We start from the raw sequence: 21176 nt of genomic DNA on the forward strand, positions 1-21176 counted from the left end.
ATTCAAGAGACAACAAGCAGGCCTGTTACTCGCTCGCAAAAGGAACAAAAAAAATAAATGTTATAATTCAGAAAATATGTCTTTGGCCTTGTTTTGTTGACTTCAGATTATCTAATTACTATTGTATGTATGCTGAAGACTGTGTTGTTTCCAAACTTTCAACTATGTTCTTGTACACGTGAAGTTTTGGAAATGTTAACACTCATAATTAATTGTGTTATAAATATTTATGTTTTAATCGTCTGTTCAGTAATGGTCCACCAGGAGCCAGTTGCTAAGTTTAGAGAAGCTGCCATTGACTTTGCAGCAAAACATTGCATTTGGGTGTGTTAATTGATGTAAGAATTGCATATGCATATTAGTCACATGCAATTATAAAAACACCTAAGTAACTGCAAACATCTTTCTTGTACGTGTACAGCAGGATTATGTGTAAATTCTTACTTACCTTTGCCTTGCTTGGCCATTGTAATTTTGTCCTTTAATCATTTGTGTGTTCTTGTTTCAATAACATCTCAGAATGTATAATAATATATATACACACACACACACACACACACACACACACACACTCTGAGTGTGTGTGTGTGTGTGTGTGTGTGTATATATATATATATATATATATATATATATATATATATATATATATATATATAGTACTATATAAACTGGTATACATGTATTTTACAAACTAATACACTTCATGCTTCCTTGTGAAAACACTATTTTAATAATACAGGCCTAATGTTTGAGAAATATCCTAAGTATGAGACTCTAACAGTATTGTGCTTAAACAAATGTTTATTACTTAATTCAATCATGTTTCTCACCATTTAAATAGGTTTCATACAAGGTATACTTAATGCCATCAATGTTGTGTGTACTCCTGCAATATTAAAAAAAATAACATATAATATATAAATATATATATATATTTATAAGAGAGATATATTTATATATATATATATATATATACACACGTATTTAAACTCATGCAGACAGGGAGTTAACCAGACTTTCACATACACACAGAAATGTAAGCGGGGAAAAAACATTTCTTTTTGCAGGTGTCTGTTTTTACTGATATGCCTGGCTAAGAAATATTTTCACACAGTGGTCTTTGTTAGTTTTCAAAAAAACACTATGTGAACGCATTCAAAGTCTAGGGATGTTTTTCACAAACGAGATAAAAGAAGGAGAAATGTTTCTCCCACAGTCCCATATCACGAACCACAACTGTTAACCCAATTAGACAAACAAATCCAATTGGCGTTTGAAATAAGGAGTCAAAGTAGTTAGTTTTGTTGACCTTGACAAGGAAAAACAGGAGTTTGTTAGCCATTCAGCACATTCATTTTGATGAGCAAATAACACAGACCTGCACACAGCTTTTGTGCTACTCAGACATGGCTGATGAATTCGTTAACAATATTAATCCCCTTTTAGGGTATAAGTACATGATCTGTGAAGCCATCTTGAACAGTCGCGGACAGAAAGCAAGCACACGCCAAATCGATGATTTCATTCGAGCAAAATATCCTTATTACCAAGACCGTAAGCATGCACGGAATTTTAATTCCTCAATAAGATTCACTTTATCAAGTAATGACTTTTTTGAACGTGACCAGGATAAGCTACAACACACCTATGGTTTCTGGAAGATTGCCCCGGAAAAACAATTTCTCCTGAAAGACGGCACTTATATTGTCGTGAAAGGCATATTTATTCCTAATGGCAATAGCAATGTATCCGCTACTACTGATCCGTTTGAATCGATACGTGCTGCAATATCTGCAGCCTCCATTCCTGAAACCCACATTGTACAAGAACAAAAGTACTATGATTATGTACCAAGCCTTTCAGCTGAAAATGCATTGGAATGGGAACTGAAGAAATGAACCTACCTCCCGACCAATTATTTGAAGAAAGCAGTGGCGATTCCTATGAGCGCATCCTGGAGGAGATATGTGTCATACTGGATTCAGCGGTTGGGTTAAGCGTGGATGAAAATGCCTTGCATTTCTGGAGCGACCAGTTGCAGCCAGGCGAAGAGTTAATTCTAGAAGAATGGTAAATATAACAATCGTTATGCGTTGACTCTGCGTTTAAATTTTTTTTTTTTTTGTAACCACCATTTTCACTTTCAATGCGTGGATACAGCGTAACATTGCAGACTGCATAACATGTAGCGATCACAAACAAATTGTTTCCTAATACAATATAGTAGAACCTGAAAGAGTAGTACACATTGCTGACGGAATAAATATACGTACTTTCCTATCCCTTTAAACATATTAGCAACATTTTTCCATTACTCTAACACATACCTGTTTTGTTATCATGCAACATCTACAACATTGAAAACCGGGTCCACCACTTATGACGTGGGACCCTTGTCATGGGCCAAGGCGTCCTTAAAAAGGATTACTGATGTAAGTCCCGCCCCCAAGCGACGTGCGCGCCTCAAAGCCTATTGGCTGTCATGTTATGTTATAGTAACGGTAACTGCAGTGTGTGATGCGTGCGGCTCAGTGTTTGTAGGCGTACCCTGGGCGTTAGCCGAATGTTAATTGAGTGGGAGGAGTGTTAGCGTGCGTTTCACGCTGGCTTAACATGACGTCACACGTATTGCATTTGCGCATTGTGTTATCGGCCGTGCTTTCTGTTCAAACACGTCTGTTTAAAAAGAATACAGATGTACTCGTTTAGAACGAATGTAGTTTCGTCTTCATTGTATTTGAAATAAAGATGTTATGTTTACTGGTATTTTCAACATGTATTGAACGCACAACGTACGCTTTGTTTTGCGCATGCGCTAACAGTTAGTGGAGCCAAGCGTGAAGTGCGTGCGCACACAAAGATGTGCGCGCACATCTTTCAGTATACAGGCAACGTTCACTTCTTATACATAGTTATGCCTGCTACAAATTTAAAGAAACATTACATACTGATGAACAGTTTTACTTCTAACATATAAGTGACTGACGTGTGTATCTACACAATCATATAGAGCTGCGTAACGCGTTGTCACGGATGCATATCTAGTAAGGTGCCATCTTTGACCATCATGTGTTTGCTGTATTTCAGAGATGTCGGGGAAGATACAATCGGATCAATGTATGATTTCAGAAGAGTCTACCTTTATATGAGATGATTGTGAGGAGGAGCCACCGACTACTATACTACATATGGAACTAATTTTATATTGCTTGCAGCGCTTATTAACAAACAATTAAAAATGTGATACCCTTATGCCTATATTGCATAAGCACTTAATTAACATAATGATGTTGCAAAAGAGTGCCTCATGAATTTTTATTGAGTGTTCTTTAATGACTACTAACATTTTATGACATGGTGTGTTTTATATATAACAACCATTCCCACTCTGCTAACACATTTGTGTATTATAATATGTAATGGAACGTATGACTGTCGAAACTATGTAACAATAATAATAATAATATGAGCATGTTCATGTATAGGGCTGCTAGTTGTACGCAGCGATTTACAGACACATGTTTCAGCCTGAGGTCCCTGGCCCGTGGAACGTACAAATGTTTTTTTGCCGCATGAGGCACAGGGAGATAAAGTGACTTGGCCAAGGTCACAAGGAGCCCACCGGGAATTGAACCAGACTCCCCTGCTTCAAACTATCAGTGCCAGTGTGTGTCTTTACTCAGTGAGCCACTCCTTCTCCCAATGTAAAGGACACTTACAACCAAGTAGCCATTTATTTTTAAAATCTCTTGTTACATGGGTATGTAGATAAAATGGTTTGGGACTGTAGCAAATAATGTTACTGGCCAGATGTTATGGTCCCCTCCAATGCATGATGTTCTGAATATGACATCACCATCATGTTATGAAGTACGTTTCTGTGTATATTTCATTAACCTAACTAACTATAGTTTACTGTGTTTATTAATCGTTTAGAAATACATAGTATAGTCAATATGATGATATAAGCTACCATAATAAAGCTGGTGTTATCATTTGTCGGTGTTATACATGGATCCTACACCAATTGATACACACACAAACAGTTGTCTTAAAAAGTGTGTCTATGCTAGTGATGAATGTGCTCCCGTAAGTAAACAAATAAGTACAGTTATCCCCTTTTCTCCAAACACCTCTATATTACATTAATGGAAATTATAAGGAAACATACATAAAATGTGATGAAATGTGAGTAATCATTTTGTAATACAATGCACATGAAACCTCAAGAGTAGCTAAATGCATATACATGATACAGAAAGTACATATATGTAACATTTGTGTTTAAACCAATATATTGGGTTTTTAGTTCCAATAATTATAGGAAGATTGAGGTAGCCACATCTTATGAGAGTTGTCAGCAAATATACATACCATGATCAGTCATACTGCAAATATACCTATAATGCAAAGGAACAATATATAAATTGCAAACATTGACATGCCATCTTCAGTACCGTAAAGAACACATCAAAGTGTGTATTTGGTGTTAAATGTGCAACACCATGTATATTTAATGACATTCAAAATGTAAATCAGCCTGGTGTACACATCATCTGGATGTACATGTTACACTGCACCAATAACATTGTATGTAAGCATACTAGAAGCATGAATGAGTATGGGCATAATATGTGTTTTGTCTTAGCATAAGGAATAACACAATGCTAAAATATTATTGCTTTGTTACCCAAGTTGTATTCACATACACACAACTAAAGTACAATTGAAGAGGGATTATATAACCTGTGCAACAATAACATACCGGTGCCACATCCCTTTGTGCACACAGCAGAGAAAAGAAAGGTGTGCAACCCATATTCATCTGTGTCCTAACAGAAGGTTATATAAAGAAACATTATTGTTAATATAACATAATTAAACTATAAAAGTAGTACTAGGAACATATGAGTTTGTACTTACAAGAAAAAAATGAATTGATGAGATTCTGTCGTGTCTGGCCACCACTGGCTGTTTGTTCATTTTCAGCAGCTACATGGGTGGGATGCTCGTCTACCAAAGCCTCAGCTAGGTCTGACTGTACATTGTGCCTGAGTGCAACATTGTGCAAAATGCAACAGGCAAGGATAATATCAGACACTTTTTGAGGCTTGTATAGAAGAGCCCCACCAGTTCTGTCCAGACACCTAAACCTGGTCTTGAGTAGGCCAAATGTCCTCTCTATAACAGATCTTGTAGATATATGGGCTGCATTGTACCTCTCCTCTGCTTCAGTTTGAGGGTTTAGCACCGGAGTCAAGAGCCACGGCCTAATTCCGTATCCTGAGTCACCTATAATGAATGGAGCACACATAAGCTGACATTAGTGATCAAATTGTACAATGCCAACATTCCTAAATCAAAATGTGTTTTGTGTTAGAACATGTAAATGTGTACTCACCCAGCAGCCAACCAGATTCAAAATGACCCTCTTCGAACGCATGGAAGACTGAAGAGTTCCTCAGGATAGAGGAATCGTGACTGGAACCAGGGAACTTGGGTACCACATGCATTATCCTCATCGTGGCATCACATACCACCTGTACATTGAGTGAATGGTAGTGCTTCCGATTGCGGTACACATGCTCACTCTGACTAGGTGCAATCAAAGCAACATGTGTGCAATCGATTACACCCAGCACAGATGGTATCCCTGCTATATTATAAAAGCCAGTCCTGACTTCCAGCCACTCTGTTGCCTCTGTAGGAAAATGAATATAATTCCTAGCGCGTCTATTGAGTGCATAGAGAAACTGGGTCAAGGCCCGCGAGAATGTAGATTGCGAGACCCCGCCCACTATGCCCACAGTTGTCTGGTATGACGCGGAAGCAAGATAATGTAATGAGCACAGCATTTTAACAAGCCCAGGGACTGCACGACCTCTGGCTGTGAAAAAATCTAAATCCCCCCTTATCTCCTCATAAAGAGATAAGATTGCTGCTGAACTCAAACGATAGCGACTTACAATCTCCTCCTCACTCATCCCATCTAACAGGGTTCTCTCCCTGTACAGACGCGGACGAGGCACAAGTTGTCTCCTCTGTCTTCTCCTCTGATCTCCTGTCCCTCTACCTGTCCCTCGGCCTGTCCCTCTCCCTGTCCCTGTCGTATCCGCGTCACTGTCACTGTCCCTCGGTGTGTCCCTACCTTGCCCTATATCATTCTCTTGATCAGCAAGCATGTCATAGAAAAGAATGTTCCTGCGTCTCCTAAACATTCGCAACATTTTGAAATGAGTAGCTGTGAATGAGCAGGTAATGTGCGTCCTTTAAATAGGTATGTGATGATGTCAGGTGACATAGTAAAATGCAAGGTGTTACATTAACATAATAAAGTACTTCTGTGGCAAGCTGTGTGCACTTGTTGTTCTAAGTATTTGTTGTGTGTATTCTGCAGGGAATGATGATATTTGGCAATGATGTGACGTGAAGCTTTGTACAAAGATTGCTTGCAAATAAATAGTTGCATGTGCAATGCATGTAACACTTGTGAACGCAAGAGTCAGTCATGTAATGAGACAAAAAGGCTGAGATTGACGTGGGAAAAGTTTTGTGTAACATGTGTAATTAGCCATGTTATTGTCACATGTTGCCAACAATGAATAGTCGTGTGCATATGCATGCATTTGTGTAAGGAGGATAGTTGCTATAGAATGAGTTTACAAGGTGTCCCAATGATGAATTACTGTACATGTGTGTATAAGTTAGGTTGAAGTGCTTGTAATGCAACGGTTACAATGTAAACATGCAATGTGATTGAGCGTCCAATAAGTGACGTCATGAAAATAGGGAGGACCCAAACGTAGATGTAAACATGAGAATTTAGATGTACATGAAGGTTTAAAGATGCGTGACACATTACAAGCATTGTGTAATGTAAAGGAACATGAATATACGGTGTATGTGTGACATGTGTGACATGTGTGACATCATGTAAATAATTGTCGCTGAGTTGAGTAAAATGTGTGATATGATGTGAGGTTCTCCTTTAAGAGTGTAGTATAGTATTTTCCCTTGCCACATCATCACATGATGAGTAATGTGACCCGCAAATGCTGAAAACATGTAAAAGTCGAATGTTATGCAAATAAGACACATCAGCTGTGACACAATGCAGGGAATGCCCCCACACTGTAATGCAAATCCCCCTTGTATTGTGAGCAATGAAACGTAAACAGTACTATACTGTTATACGTCCCCGCTCCATTGACTTCCATTGATGTACAGAAGATTTTTTTTTTCTAAGTGCCGTTCCGGCAGCCTTAGCGATCGTTCTCCCGTCCAAAATGCCAACTTTAGTTGGCGGGAGAAATCGGCCATAACATCTCAATTTCGTAGTGCCGATCAGCCCCGATAAGCTGTTTTTTTTTGTTGAATCCAGCCGATTTAAAAAAGTGGCGATCAGTGTCGAAAACAGGCTTATCGGCAGGCGACTGGCCATAACCAAATTATCGGCTCCGAAACCTGGCGATATGAAGCACTTATCGGCGCTTACTGAATCTCAAACCCAATTTTGGCTATAAAATGGCCATATTTCCCTTATCAACGCTTACTGCATGCCTGGTATGTTATGGGCACTTGTTTGTTTGTTTTTGGGGGGGGGGCTGATTAGCCTCTGACACAGCAGGCAGCCCAATTAAAATGGAAGAAAAGCTCCCTCAACGTCCGTATCCAGAGCCTGGTCGCATCATGCGGACGCGCCTGGGCCACTCCCCGGCACTGTAAAAGTTAATACGCTGTAAAGTGACTTCCCAGTGCTAGACAATAGTTGAACTCCGTTGAAATTAATGGGACAAATATTTTCTTCCGCACAGGAAAGTGGCTTCACATCATACTAAATATGTGCACAGGAGAGGATTAGTGACAGTGCACTGCATACTGTATGTCCCCTGATAGAAAGACCTTGAGCATTCAGCTTCTTGCTTTCCTTGGCTAGATGCGATTGCAAGAGGTTCTTGATGTGTTTTGTGAAATGCCACATTAACATGATGAAACTTCTGCCATATATTTTCGGAGGAAACTTTCATCAGGGTTTCAGGGTTTCAGTAGTTATAAGCAATAGATTGTAACGGCGCTAACTTAGTGAATAGTGTCCTAAAAAATAGAAAATATAATAGATATAATAAAGTGTCTAAAAGTAAATATACGTGAACTGTGGTCAATTAGTAAATTTATAGTGACAAATAACTTCCACCACCCAGTGTAAGGTGCTAAATGAAAAGCTACTCAAAACCCTTTTTAAAGACTGTTCTCTTAGTCTGTTTGGTTCCAAAATTCTTCAAAGGTTCAGGGGAGCGCCAGTGTTCACGTCACCGTCATGAAAGAGAACAACAAAAACAACATGGTGTGGTACAATTTCAACCCGGTGTGATGTTCTATAAGTGAAAAGTAATCCACTCACACTTTCCTCCTTTTCAATAAGGCAGTACAGAGATACTCCTCTCTCTGAGCGGAGCAATGGATCAGGAAATCCCCAAATGTAAACCCGCCCTCAACTTCACTCAGCCGGAAGTGACGAAGACAAGAGCCGAGATGCGGAAGTGAGCCGAATAGCGTGTACCGGTGAACAGCTCATACTAACGGTCGGGATTTTGTACCACGAACTGCCAATATGTATCAAATGTGAGTGCACATATAAATGCTTTTATTCTGTAATCTCTAATACAATTTGAGATATACTGCGCAATTAGCATCACTTATTATTTCCTGGGTACACTTACCATGAAGGAGAGGAGAAGCAAGGGGGTTTACATTTGGGGATTTCCTGATCCTTTGCTCCGTTCAGAGAGAGGAGTATCTCTGTACTGCCTTATTGAAAAGGAGGAAAGTGTGAGTGGATTACTTTTCACTTATAGAGCATCACACCGGGTTGAAATTGTACCACGCCATGTTGTTTTTGTTGTTCTATTTCAAGGTTTCAGCCTCTTCTCTACGCTTTGCTGAAACAGCTCGCTGACACTGAGAGAGTGCAGCTCGCTGACACTGAGAGAGTGCAGCTCGCTGACACTGAGAGAGTGCAGCTCGCTGACACTGAGAGAGTGCAGCTCGCTGACACTGAGAGAGTGCAGCTCGCTGACACAGAGAGTGCAGCTCGCTGACACTGAGAGAGTGCAGCTCGCTGACATTGAGAGAGTGCAGCTCGCTGACACTGAGAGAGTGCAGCTCGCTGACACTGAGAGAGTGCAGCTCGCTGACACAGAGAGTGCAGCTCGCTGACACTGAGAGAGTGCAGCTCGCTGACACAGAGAGTGCAGCTCGCTGACACTGAGAGAGTGCAGCTCGCTGACACTGAGAGAGTGCAGCTCGCTGACACTGAGAGAGTGCAGTATGGACCTTTCTGAAAACTTTGCACACTATTCAGGAACAGAGACACAGAAGACGGATCAGAGCATATAATCAGTCCTATTCTGTGTGCACAGATGAATTGGATGTTATGTGAACTGTGGTTATTATATCAGGTTGCATTTCTTTGTGGTTTGTTTTGTTGGCTGCACTTAAACCTATTAAAAAACAGCCTCGGGTGCTAACTGCTGGCACACATTAGGGCCGGAAATTCGGTTGTGCTTTTCAAACACAGGGGCAAGGTCACAAATTGGATTTACAAATTACTCGGCCGATTCACCTACTGTAACTGATGCTTCAGCATTATTTTCAATGTAACTACTTAGGAATGTAGCCCCTATTTTGCTCACCTACTTTGACAGGTTTATGAAATCCAGTATTAGCCTTCTTTCTGATTTTTTACGTCTCCATTCTCAGCCATAACAAGTTAATTTGACAAAGATTGTGTCTACCAAGAATTTGACTTGATTCCATTTCTTGTACAAAAAATGTTTTATGTAAATAGATTTCAAATGTTGTCAAGACTCGGGGCATCTTTTGTTCAATATATAAATCCATATTAAGTTGAACAGAAGTTAACACTTTGCTAATGTAGCCATGTCTGGTTTCGGCTACCAGTCTGCCCTCCCTATCATGCAAGCCCTCATAACATTGAAGGCAGTGACAGGAACAATCCTGGGTTTTCCCCACAGAAGCAGCTCCATTGAGTGATAGAGGAGGAGGTGGGGCTAGGCCTGTGTTCTGCCCAATTCTGGGCTCAGACCTGGTACCTTCTTCCCTTGTACTTAAGGGGCTGCACCACTAAATGTAGTGAGTTGTCTCTACCAGGACTCCTGGTGAAACCAAGGAAGGTGAAACGCGTAGAGTGACGCTGAAAGACGAAACACACCGCCGACCGGAACACCCGGATCTCGCTGACGTCACATCCGGAACTGCTGAGACGCATCCGTGAGGCGCACGCCAAACAGAGAGGCAACTCCAGGGGAAGCAGAAAGTCTATCTCAACTGCAGCCAAGATCGATTGTGTGATCTAAATGCGTGTTACCATCTGATACCATGTGAGTGTATTGTATTATACTTACCTTTTAAAAAAAAAATTCTACAGTCTGCACTATGCCCGGTTCTTTTGTTTGTCACTAAAGGTTACCAAAGTGCATATTCCTATTGAGGCAGACATACATCTCCACCGCAGCTGGCGAGTCATCATTTAAAGATACCATTACGTAGACACATCCACCCTCACATTTGTGAGTATTTTTTATATAGACCTAAAGAAGAAATCCACGTTTTATTTAACAATACTGCACTATCAGAACATTATTTTCTGTTTCCACATGTTTGCGCTTCCCAACAACCACCGCCTCTTTAACCGTTCGTGTGACTGGGTGAAACACTAAAATATGAGGCGCTGGGGGAGGGGCCTGCAGCGATGACACAGCGGGGATCCATTTTTGGAGTGAAACTTCTTTGCTGGCACCTACTGTACCGAAATTTCCCTTGCAGTCAATCGCATACATGGTGATGGAAGTGCAGTCACGGAAGTGATGTCACTGCTGGCAGAAGAGGCCGTCGGTTACGTCAGTGTTGCCAGATCGGCGCAGGAGCCATTATCCCCTTCACCCATGCGCCTGCGCAGTAGCCACCATCGCCGAGCACATGCGTAGAAGCAACACACACAGACACAGAGACACACACAGAGACACACAAGGAACTCACAGTTACTATAAAGTGCAAAGTTATATAGAAGAGCAAATAGCTAAAACATTTGCCGCGCACGCGCGTTCTAAGTTAAGCTTCTTTGCGTTTTGTCACTGAAATTGTGTTTTGATTTTTAATTAAAAACATCACCACCACAAACACAATTTCTGTGACAAAACAGTGACCAAAGACAGAAGTTTCACTTACAATGCCCGTGCTCGGCACACACACTGTTTTTTCAATGTGACCTCCCACAGAGTTAATCACGTCCCCGTCCGTGCTAGCGGCCATGAGAACAGTAAGTCTGCATACATCTGCATCAAGGGGCTTTGCTCCTGTTTTGCTTCCCTTGCCCATGAGTGTTTTGGGCAGTGGTTATAGGAGGAGTTAGGGGAGGAGATAATCAGGGCAATATAATTAGAGGTAGCATATGTGGGGCAGTTTTCCTCTTTCTCTGCATCAAACAAATTCGCCAAAGTGTAGGTGGCGTTAACCTCTGTTCCGGAGCGATCTGCCCCAAATGTAAGAAACAAGATTACCAAGCTTTGCACAGCTGGAAACCAATTACGCTGGGTGTGTTTGGAACAAATTGTACTGTACCATCACACAAACACCCCCTAGTCTTCTGTATACATAATTATTCTCCTCTTTTTCAACCCTTTTAATGGCGACGTGATGATCAAAGGGAAGCGCAAACATGTGGAAATAAAAAAAATCTGATGGTGCAATATTGTCTTATAACTGGTACATATTCTTCTATAGGTGTAAGAATAATATACTCACAAATGTGAGGATAGGTAGATGTACATAAAGGTATCTTTAGATGGTTATCTTCAGTAAGGATGGATAAGCTGGGACCGTGATGTAAGGGTGGGTGCCTTAAATGGTTAAACACAGAAAAGCCAACATAGTGCGATCTGATTAAACTGTATTGAAGAGGTAAAGTATTACAATACACTCACATGATATTTGCTAGTTAAAAGCATTTAGAGACGCAATCGATCTCGCCTCCGGTGCCTTTGGGTTGGTTACTTCCCTTCTCCTCAGCGTGCGTCTCACGGCTGCGTTCCAGCAAGGCGGATGTGACGTTAGCGGTGTGTGAGGAGTTCCGGTTTGGCGAGTTGACTGAGAATCAGCTTCACTCTACGCGTTTCACCCTTCTTGGTTTCCTCAGGAGTGCTGGTGACATGGTTCTAGCTAGTTAAATACCCTAGACTTTATTCTAATTGGTTAGAATCCTAATGGATGTCTTAAAGAAGTATCGATCTAATAATGTCTTAAGGTGGGTAATTATCTCTTAAAGGTATATAGGTGTTGTGTATACCATAATGATTACCTTTCAGAGATAGTGATACCACGTTATTGCAGATTAAACACAGTACATATACAATTTTTACACAGATATATTACCTCCATATCGAAACATATATGGAGCTCAAAAATATGGAATTAGAATCAGTATTTATTTAAAACATATTGTTTAGAGAATGGTTCAAAGATAAAAATTAGAACTTAGCAACATATTAAAAATTTTATAAAAGATATGTAGAAAATTTATAAAAAGTTTTTAATAAAAAAAAATTTTTTAATAAAAATTGGGATATATTTATTAAATTACTTATGCTAAAATAGATTTAAAAATGCGTTAAGATGAAACAAAGATCAAAGTATAACTAATCTATACAAATGTCTCAACCTATACAATGATTATGAAATCTAAAGGAAGACAAGAAATTCGCAGTTAGAATTACATCACAAAAAAGGTTTTACATCAAAATCCAGGTTTAAACCTAGCGGGGAGATCGTTTGGAGTTCATACATCCAATATGATTCCCTTTTTAGTAAAGCTGAATTTCTGTTTCCCCCCCTCCAATGTGGCATTATTTGTTCAATAGCTTTATAGATAAGACCTTGGGGGTTTGAATTATGAACTATTAAAAAGTGGTTAGAAACACTGTGTGTGGTGAGTTTCTTTTTGATATTGTCAATATGCTCTAAGATGCGAACTTTGAGGGGACGTATAGTTTTGCCTATATATTGATATCCACAACTGCATTCTAAAAGGTATACTACAAAGTTTGACCTGCAGTTGAGATGTTGTTTTATTTTATAGGACTTTTTTAGTAGTAAAAGAGGTAAAACTATCGTTTGAGGTGGAACAAGATTGACACGCTGTGCATGCTTTACAATTGAAAAAACCCTTAGGAAGGGTAAGCCAAGTAGAATGGTTAGTGTGTTTTTTCTTTAGTGCACTGGGAGCCAATTTATTTTTAATATTAGGTGCCTTTTTAAAAATCATTTGTGCTCAATCAGGTGAGTGCGGTCCCAGAATAGGATCATTTTTTAATACAGACCAGTGAGTATTAATTATGTGACCAATTCGTTTGGCATCTTTATTGTATTGTGTAACGAATGGCACTTTTATAGTTAATTCTGGGACTTTCTTAGATGCTGGAGTTAGTAAAGATTCTCTAGTTTCTGAATTGATTCTATCTAATGCTTGTTCAATGTTTTTTGACTTATAATTTCTATCTTTGAATTTCTTAGTTAGAATAGTAGACTGTTCTGTAAAGACAGAATTCTCTGTACAGTTACGTTTAATTCTGCGATACTGGCCATATGGTATGTTAGATATCCATTTATCAAGATGGCAACTGGACTGGAGTATAAAATTATTAGCGTCCACTTCTTTAAAGTAATTTTTTATTTTAATACAGTCATTTTCTAAGTAGATAGTTAAGTCTAAAAAAATTTATACTTGATTTACTCATGTTAGACGTAAATTTGAGATTCAAATCGTTATTGTCTAAATATATGAGAAACAGATTTAGGTCATCCATTGAGCCCCTCCAAATGAAAATAATGTCGTCAATATAACTAGCAAATATCATGTGAGTGTATTGTAATACTTTACCTCTTCAATACAGTTTAATCAGATCGCACTATGTTGGCTTTTCTGTGTTTAACCATTTAAGGCACCTACCCTTACATCACGGTCCCAGCTTATCCATCCTTACTGAAGATAACCATCTAAAGATACCTTTATGTACATCTACCTATCCTCACATTTGTGAGTATATTATTCTTACACCTATAGAAGAATATGTACCAGTTATAAGACAATATTGCACCATCAGATTTTTATTTATTTCCACATGTTTGCACTTCCCTTTGATCATCACGTCGCCATACTCACCTGGGATTGAGAGAACAGTCCTACACTGGGTCACAGCAGCATTCTAAGGATTCGTTTGTATCACCAACATTTTTTCAATATATGGTATACTTGTTAACATTTATTTAACACGTGTTTAGAATTAGAATTAGAGCGCCACGTTTGATATACCCCTGGTTTTGCACTCAACCCTTTTAATACCAGAAAACTGTCAGCACCCGAGTGCCACCGGTTTCCCAGGATCGCGACCACGTAATCATTTGGGGGTAGCGATCACGTGGATGTGAACGGAAGTGGATGGGGGTTCACTTCTGTTTGGATCGAGTTTAGAGGTCCGGTGGAAAACAACTAGCTGGACGCGCCCAGCACATCGTAAGGATCCCTGCCCTCCTGATGTACAGGGCACCCTCAATTATAGAAAATCAGACCGAAAAATACTTTCTTTCTGTTTTTAGAGTACAATACAGGCGTCCTCACTGATCTGACGGAAGGCGTCCCGCAACAGGCCAACAGATGGCAGGTCCATGTTAATCAGTGGCGGTGACTGACGGATAAGCGGGCCCGACGTCGGATAATGCGTCCGGCTTACTGCATTATGCGGCATCGGATGAGGCATCCGTCGGTAAGCGAGGACTCGCTGTATTGTATAAATCTTTCTAACCGGCGGTTCAAAGACCATTGCCCCAATATTTAAGAGGTGTTAGTTTATTTTTTTTATTTCCTGCAATCTAGCACATTATTAAAACTTTTTAAAAGGAATCTTAAGCACTATAGTGGACAAGGAACCTTATTTTCTAACTACCAATACACTTTCACCAACCTTGAGTAGTTTATAAAATGAGCAATGTATTTTTACATGAACAGGTTTTTGGCAAACAGCTACTATTGTAACAAAAGATAACTTCATGTGCTAATTATGTTTTCTTATATAGTGCTGACAACATACACGGTGCAGTACATACAAAATCGCATTCACAGTGAGTCCCTGTGTACCATCTAACGTTAGTGATTAAGGCTTGTCCAAGGCCACAAGGAGCATGGATGCTGGGCTTTTGGGATGGTGAGGGGGTAACCAGGCTCACAATAAGGGGTTAAGCCCGTTTGGTTACCTCTGATCCCTGTATTGGGGCTCAGGAGTGTCAGCTCTTGGGCGTAACTGTTGTATATGCTTGTTGTAAAATTATGCGACTATAACGAATGTATGTGTTTTTACCTTTCCAGGAGTGCCAGCGAGCAGAGATTGCTGGGGGGGGCGGTGCCAGTGAGCAGAGATTGCTGGGGGGGGGAGCCAGCGAGCAGAGATTGCTGGGGGGGGGGGGGGGGTGCCAGTGAGCAGAGATTGCTGGGGGGGGAGGGGGGTGCCAGTGAGCAGAGATTGCTGGGGGGGTGGGTGCCAGTGAGCAGAGATTGCTGGGGGGGGGGGGTGTCAGCGAGCAGAGACTGCTGGGCTATGAGTTTCAAGGGGGGGTTTGCAGAGAAAGTCTTGTCAGAATGTGCCTAGTCATGGCCCAGAGTTGCAGGATACCCCAAAAATGTACCTGGGAATCAGGTCGGATTCCCGGATACATATACGCACATTGCTCCAGTATAAATCTCCCCTTGAAAACGCTTGCACGACTCACCGCTAGGATTCCCTGCTTCAGCACAGACCAGAAAGGTAAATGGGGCATAGGGATGTGAGGTGTTCCTGAACTTGTCAAGGAGTCCCTAGGTTAAGGGGGATACCCAAGTAATGCCTAGGTCACCCAGAACCTGTATAGGGGTTCTGCGGTACTCCAAACATACATAAGGTTTTGAGGGATTTTATAAGTCCAAGTCTATTTTATAGTGTGTGGTTAATATGGCTGGTAAGAAATAAAGTGCAGCTTTTTATTCTATTCCCCATGCCAGAAGACTTAGGATAGTTTTAAAGTATATCTTTTATCAACAAAGGGTTTTAAAACATATGTGCTTTGTGCACAGTAATATGAGCTGGGACTTTTGGGCCCACTACCAGCTCATATTACTGTGCACAAAGCATATATGTTTTAAAACCCTTTGTTGATAAAAGATATACTTTAAAACTATCCTAAGTCTTCTGGCATGGGGAATAGAATAAAAAGCTGCACTTTATTTCTTACCAGCCATATTCCCCACACAGTATAAAATAGTGGGCTACCAAACTTGGTGCCAGTCAGTCTACTCAGACATCGGACATGAAAGCCACAGAGGATGCCAGCGGTGTGAAGAACATTTGGACAGGAGGTTTAGGCTTGAGTACCCATGTCCTGGGATGAATGGAAGTCATCGAGACTACCATTTGCCCCACCAGACTGTGAGGAGCCTAAACCAGCGGGTGGCTTCTGAATACCAAGTGGCAGAGGTGGCAATCTTGCGCATGCCCGTGTCTGATTCAGAAGATCCGCTTGCCCGGCTTCAGAAGACTGGCATCGCTCTGATTGGTTGGTGAGAAAGTTCCCATGCTAGGATTGGCTGTAGTATTTCATGAATGAACTCTGAAATAATAAAAGAATCCCTCAGCCAATCCGTTTGTGAGATTCTAAGCGCCAGAACAGCAGCAGCAGCAAATTTGAAATGACCACAAGATGCTCCGTAAGAAATAGCAAAGACACCGGCTTCAGAAATCCGATGCTAAATATTTTCTAAGTCCAGCTTTTTGCAGCCAAGTTCTGAGATTTGAACATAGCAGTCGCGGCTAGGATTGCAGGAGAATTTCGTTCCAGGACGTTTGGAGCTAACTCCCGGTGAAGTGATTTCAGCACCTCCGAAGGAAAGACAGCGGTGGCGTCAGGAACTTCTTGCCGATTTGAGTTCCAGGCTATTTCGGGCTATGTCCCGGTCAACTAAAGACTCTTGTTTTGTGTTATATTAAGCTAAGAAAGTCTAGTTTTTCCCCCAGGTCCCAAGTAACTGTGATCTTCTTATGTAGTTTGTGTTCCACTGTGTGTATGCCTTTTAATGTGAATAAATTTCCAATTGATTTCACTTATCTTGTTTTGCTCAATGTATGATCCTGATAAAAAGGTGTAAATGCCTGGTCTCCCGTGACAGCTTTGAACTGGGTTCACCCACGTGATGGCAGTGTTCTTGCCTCCAAGCTACCCCTTCAGTCCGCTATTTGCTTCCTTGTTTACATGTTGACGAATAAAAATAATAATGAGCTATTTTAGTCCAAAGATAACCATTGTAAATGAAAAAAAATGTAATTGAGCAAAATGATGAGAAGTACAGATGCAGCCACCAGTATCCGATCACTTGCCTTGGAAAATCTTGGGCAATCTCACAGTAAATGCCTCAACCTGCCCCAACATTTCCGTGAGATTCCTAATGGCCCATCGGATTAACACAGCAGGGGTCCCTGCAGTCCCATTCAAACTGAATGGGACTGCAGGGAAATCCTGCTGTATTTATCCGATGGGCCATTAGGAATCTCACAGAAATGTTGAGGCATTTACTGTGAAATGCCGTAGTGTTTACCCAGGCAAGTGATCGGATACTGGTGGCTGCATCTGTACATGTGGTCTCGAAATACACAATTCCAGCCATGATTTTATATTGGTCCACTACATACGGGGTGCTCATGTAATAACGCAGGGTAATAAATAACTAAAGTTAAGGCATACCTAAACCTGGTGTTACTACTATCCTGTGAAATAGCGCATTTGCCAATTGCTTTTACCCAATTACAATGTCTGGGTGGGAGTAACACCAGGCTTAGCTATGACTTAAATAACATTATGTTATTTCCCTGTGTTAACCTTAACAGGGTTTAGTGGATTTGGTATGCTTATGCTAATGGATCATTTGCATATCATTTGCGTGCCATTTTTACCAACACCCATAAAAATGTACACTTTGCTATTTAAATGCGGTTAAACTGGGTTAAAGTTGCATATTCACTTTACTGGATACAGCATTACTAAGAATTAACATGAAGTTAATATCATGCTAAATGGCCTTACAGAGATGAGTGCATCTGGACCTTAAAAAGGCTGCTACAATGTTGCACTCAGGACAATGGCCACATATAATTTGGGTTTTAATTGGAAAGAACCATGTTGTAAAATTAATTATTATTATTATTATTTTTAAGCACAAAAAATACACTACCTTGTTGAGATATAGGAAGAAATACAATTACAAAGTTGTTATTTTAAATGTACATACCGTAAGTCAGTGTTTCCCAACTCCAGTCCTCAGGGAACCTCAACAGGTCAGGTCTTAAGGATATCCCTGCTCCAGCACAGGTGGCTCAGTCAAAATGACTGAGCCGCTGATTGACCCACCTGTGCTGGAGTAGGGATATCCTTAAGACCTGACCTGTTGGGGTTCCCTGCGGACAGGAGTTGGGAAACACTGCAGTAAGTTCACATTTGTCCCAACTCCTACCCACGACACGATGCCTTAATGGAGTATTTCATTTTCCAATACTAATTGATGTATCAGCAGAAAAGGATTGCTGATATCTTTTTCTTTTCCAGCATTGGGAGAGCTTTCAATCAAGGGATACAAATGTCTCTTGATGCATGATAACTCATTTATGTCTCCCCTAAGGCTGCGGTCCCAGTCACTGCCACAGCACGCGGCTCGGCGTGCGCTGTGCGTGTAAGCACCGCCCCTCAATGGGAAAGGGCCCAGTACGCACCTTCACGCTGAAGGTGCAGACGCGCCGTGCTGCAAGATTTTTTAAACTCAATGAAATTGAGTTTAAAACTTGCGACGGAGGCGTGGCCACGCCCCCACCGGCAGTTCACCCAATGAGGGCGAACCAGCCGCGTGACGTAATGGGCACGCCCCCGCAAATCCCCGACCACGCCCCCTCCCGTCGCAAGCTCCCTCTCTCCCCTCAGACCGCAGATCGCGGTTAGCGCTGTGCACGCGCCGCCCCCCCCGCCGGGCGCGCGTGTCACAGACATGACTGGGACCGCAGCCTTATTCTAAAATGATGCCAATACGTCAAAATAGGTGAAAAGTACCTTTATACACTGGGTTTATTCACTGGTGAGTGAAAGAACATTAACAAGTGTTTAATTGAATGGCCATTAGTGACTGATAATAGCCATCATACTTTGGATAATAAACCCCTTTTATACTTACAGACATATGGTCAAAATGGATCTAATTGATTATTTTATGACACAAAGCACATTTGTGTCCCTTGATTCATAGGGGAGTATTAATTAAACTGCTATAGTGCCGATTGGGGCACAATTGCAAGGGAACTCCCATTGCCGCCTATCTGTTACATGGAATAGAAAGAGCTCAACAGGTATCAATCACAGTGAAAACATCTTGCAATGTGTTGTATGTGTATATGCTGAAAGCTTGCACTGTATCTGATGTCCGCCTGGCACAGAGAGAATTGCTTTAGGTTTTTGAAAGGGGCCTATTAAAGTACTATTATAAACACGTTTCCACGCTAGCTCATTAACATGCCACTGGAGGATAAATCTTAACCAGTGTAATTTTACCTCCACAGCAGATGAAAAAGATTGATTCTTTTCTTACCTCCTTCACATTTCCGTCTCATTTGGAGCTTTTTAAGATAACATTGTAGTTTTTTTTCCTTTAACTGAATTGTCCATTGAAAAGCATTTACCTCCGTTTGCATCCTCCCATGTAACAGGATAATATCCTAATCTGACAATTCAGACAAATCGAAAGCAGTTGGTTAAAGTGGTCAGAATAACTCCTGTTCTAAGTTCATAATGCAATTTAAAGCCAGTTTAGGCTTAAAGAGCATGTGGCTTATGAAAAGACGGAGTACTGCATGTTTAACTGTCCTCGCCCTTTACCATAGTATTTGAGAATGAACATGCTGCAATATTAAGCAAACCTGATTATACATACATTCTTACAAAAGCCTAAATCTTATTTGTAGGGAATGGAAACAAAAATGGCACACGCTGGGGTCTGTGTATCATGGCAATTATGGTGCAAAACTGTGGCATGTCCATTATGCCCCTTGCATCAAAGTTGTGTGTTAGAGTATTTAAGTGAGTCTATCTTGGCTGTGAGTCATACGGCTGTGTTAACCCAAAGTGTCACATAAAGTGTCTGTGGAGTTAATACTGGAGTTAGAATTGGAGGTGAAGACTACAAGAAGATCTGGACTCTGCCCAACAACAACAACCTTGTAACTGTGAGAACTTCACTCTCTAAATGCTGTGATAATTTGTACTCTTCCTATCCTCAATACCTGGTTTAGTCTCTCCTCCTGCATCTCACTATGCCCTGCCTATTGCTTTTTCTGTTTTCTGTTTCCTCACTCCTTTGTACACGTTTCTGTTCTCTCCAACGTCCCCACACCCCTCCTATCCACATTTCTTCATCTATCCTTCCCTCCAGTTATGCCTGTGCCATACACAGCACCATTATTTATACACCTCTTTCCCAACAAGTTCCTTACCCCTCAATAAAAAGCACCCCCACAAATCCTCTATTCACACCCTCTTTCTACTCATTCCTGCTGCTGGGGATATCTCTCCTAATCCTGACATAAACACACCTGCTCTCACTCACGCCTCCCTGCCATCTCCTCCTATGCAAATGGTGTTAACCTTCTGATTTAATCCTGACCAACCTTAAAACTTGCCCCACAAATCAAGCATCCCAATAGCCTCTGGCTACTGTCCCACACCCACAGTCACTCATACCACCCATTGTGACCAAGCACACCCATCTACAGCACCTATTCCCTCACCTGCTGCCTCTGTAAGTTTCCCATCATACCACTTAGATTGTAAGCTCTCCGGGACAGGGCTTTCCTTTCCTATTGTCTGATTTTGCTGCGCTTATTGTATTATTATAATTTCCCATACTGTATTCTTTGTGAAGTACTGAGTGTGGCGCTATATAAATAAAGACATAAAATATAATACAAAGTCTTTGTCTCCAATTTTGCCCCATCTGCAACTTGTGGAGTGTCAGTAGTACGAGGGGTAGAAGAGCTACATGGAGG

The 21176-nt window shown here is 41.0% G+C and overlaps 1 long non-coding RNA gene across 1 annotated transcript; it reads right to left on the reverse strand.

Moving 5' to 3' along the window:
• Positions 1-818: 818 nt before the first annotated feature.
• On the reverse strand, positions 819-5215 carry LOC142462950 (uncharacterized). Its single transcript, XR_012787295.1, has 5 exons — positions 4924-5215; positions 4766-4832; positions 4375-4400; positions 1905-2059; positions 819-886 (listed from the first exon to the last, which is right to left on the reverse strand). It is a non-coding gene; the product is annotated as an uncharacterized LOC142462950 (long non-coding RNA).
• Positions 5216-21176: the final 15961 nt, after the last annotated feature.

Source organism: Ascaphus truei, chromosome 11 (genome assembly GCF_040206685.1).
Source record: "Ascaphus truei isolate aAscTru1 chromosome 11, aAscTru1.hap1, whole genome shotgun sequence".
Taxonomy (NCBI): domain Eukaryota; kingdom Metazoa; phylum Chordata; class Amphibia; order Anura; family Ascaphidae; genus Ascaphus; species Ascaphus truei.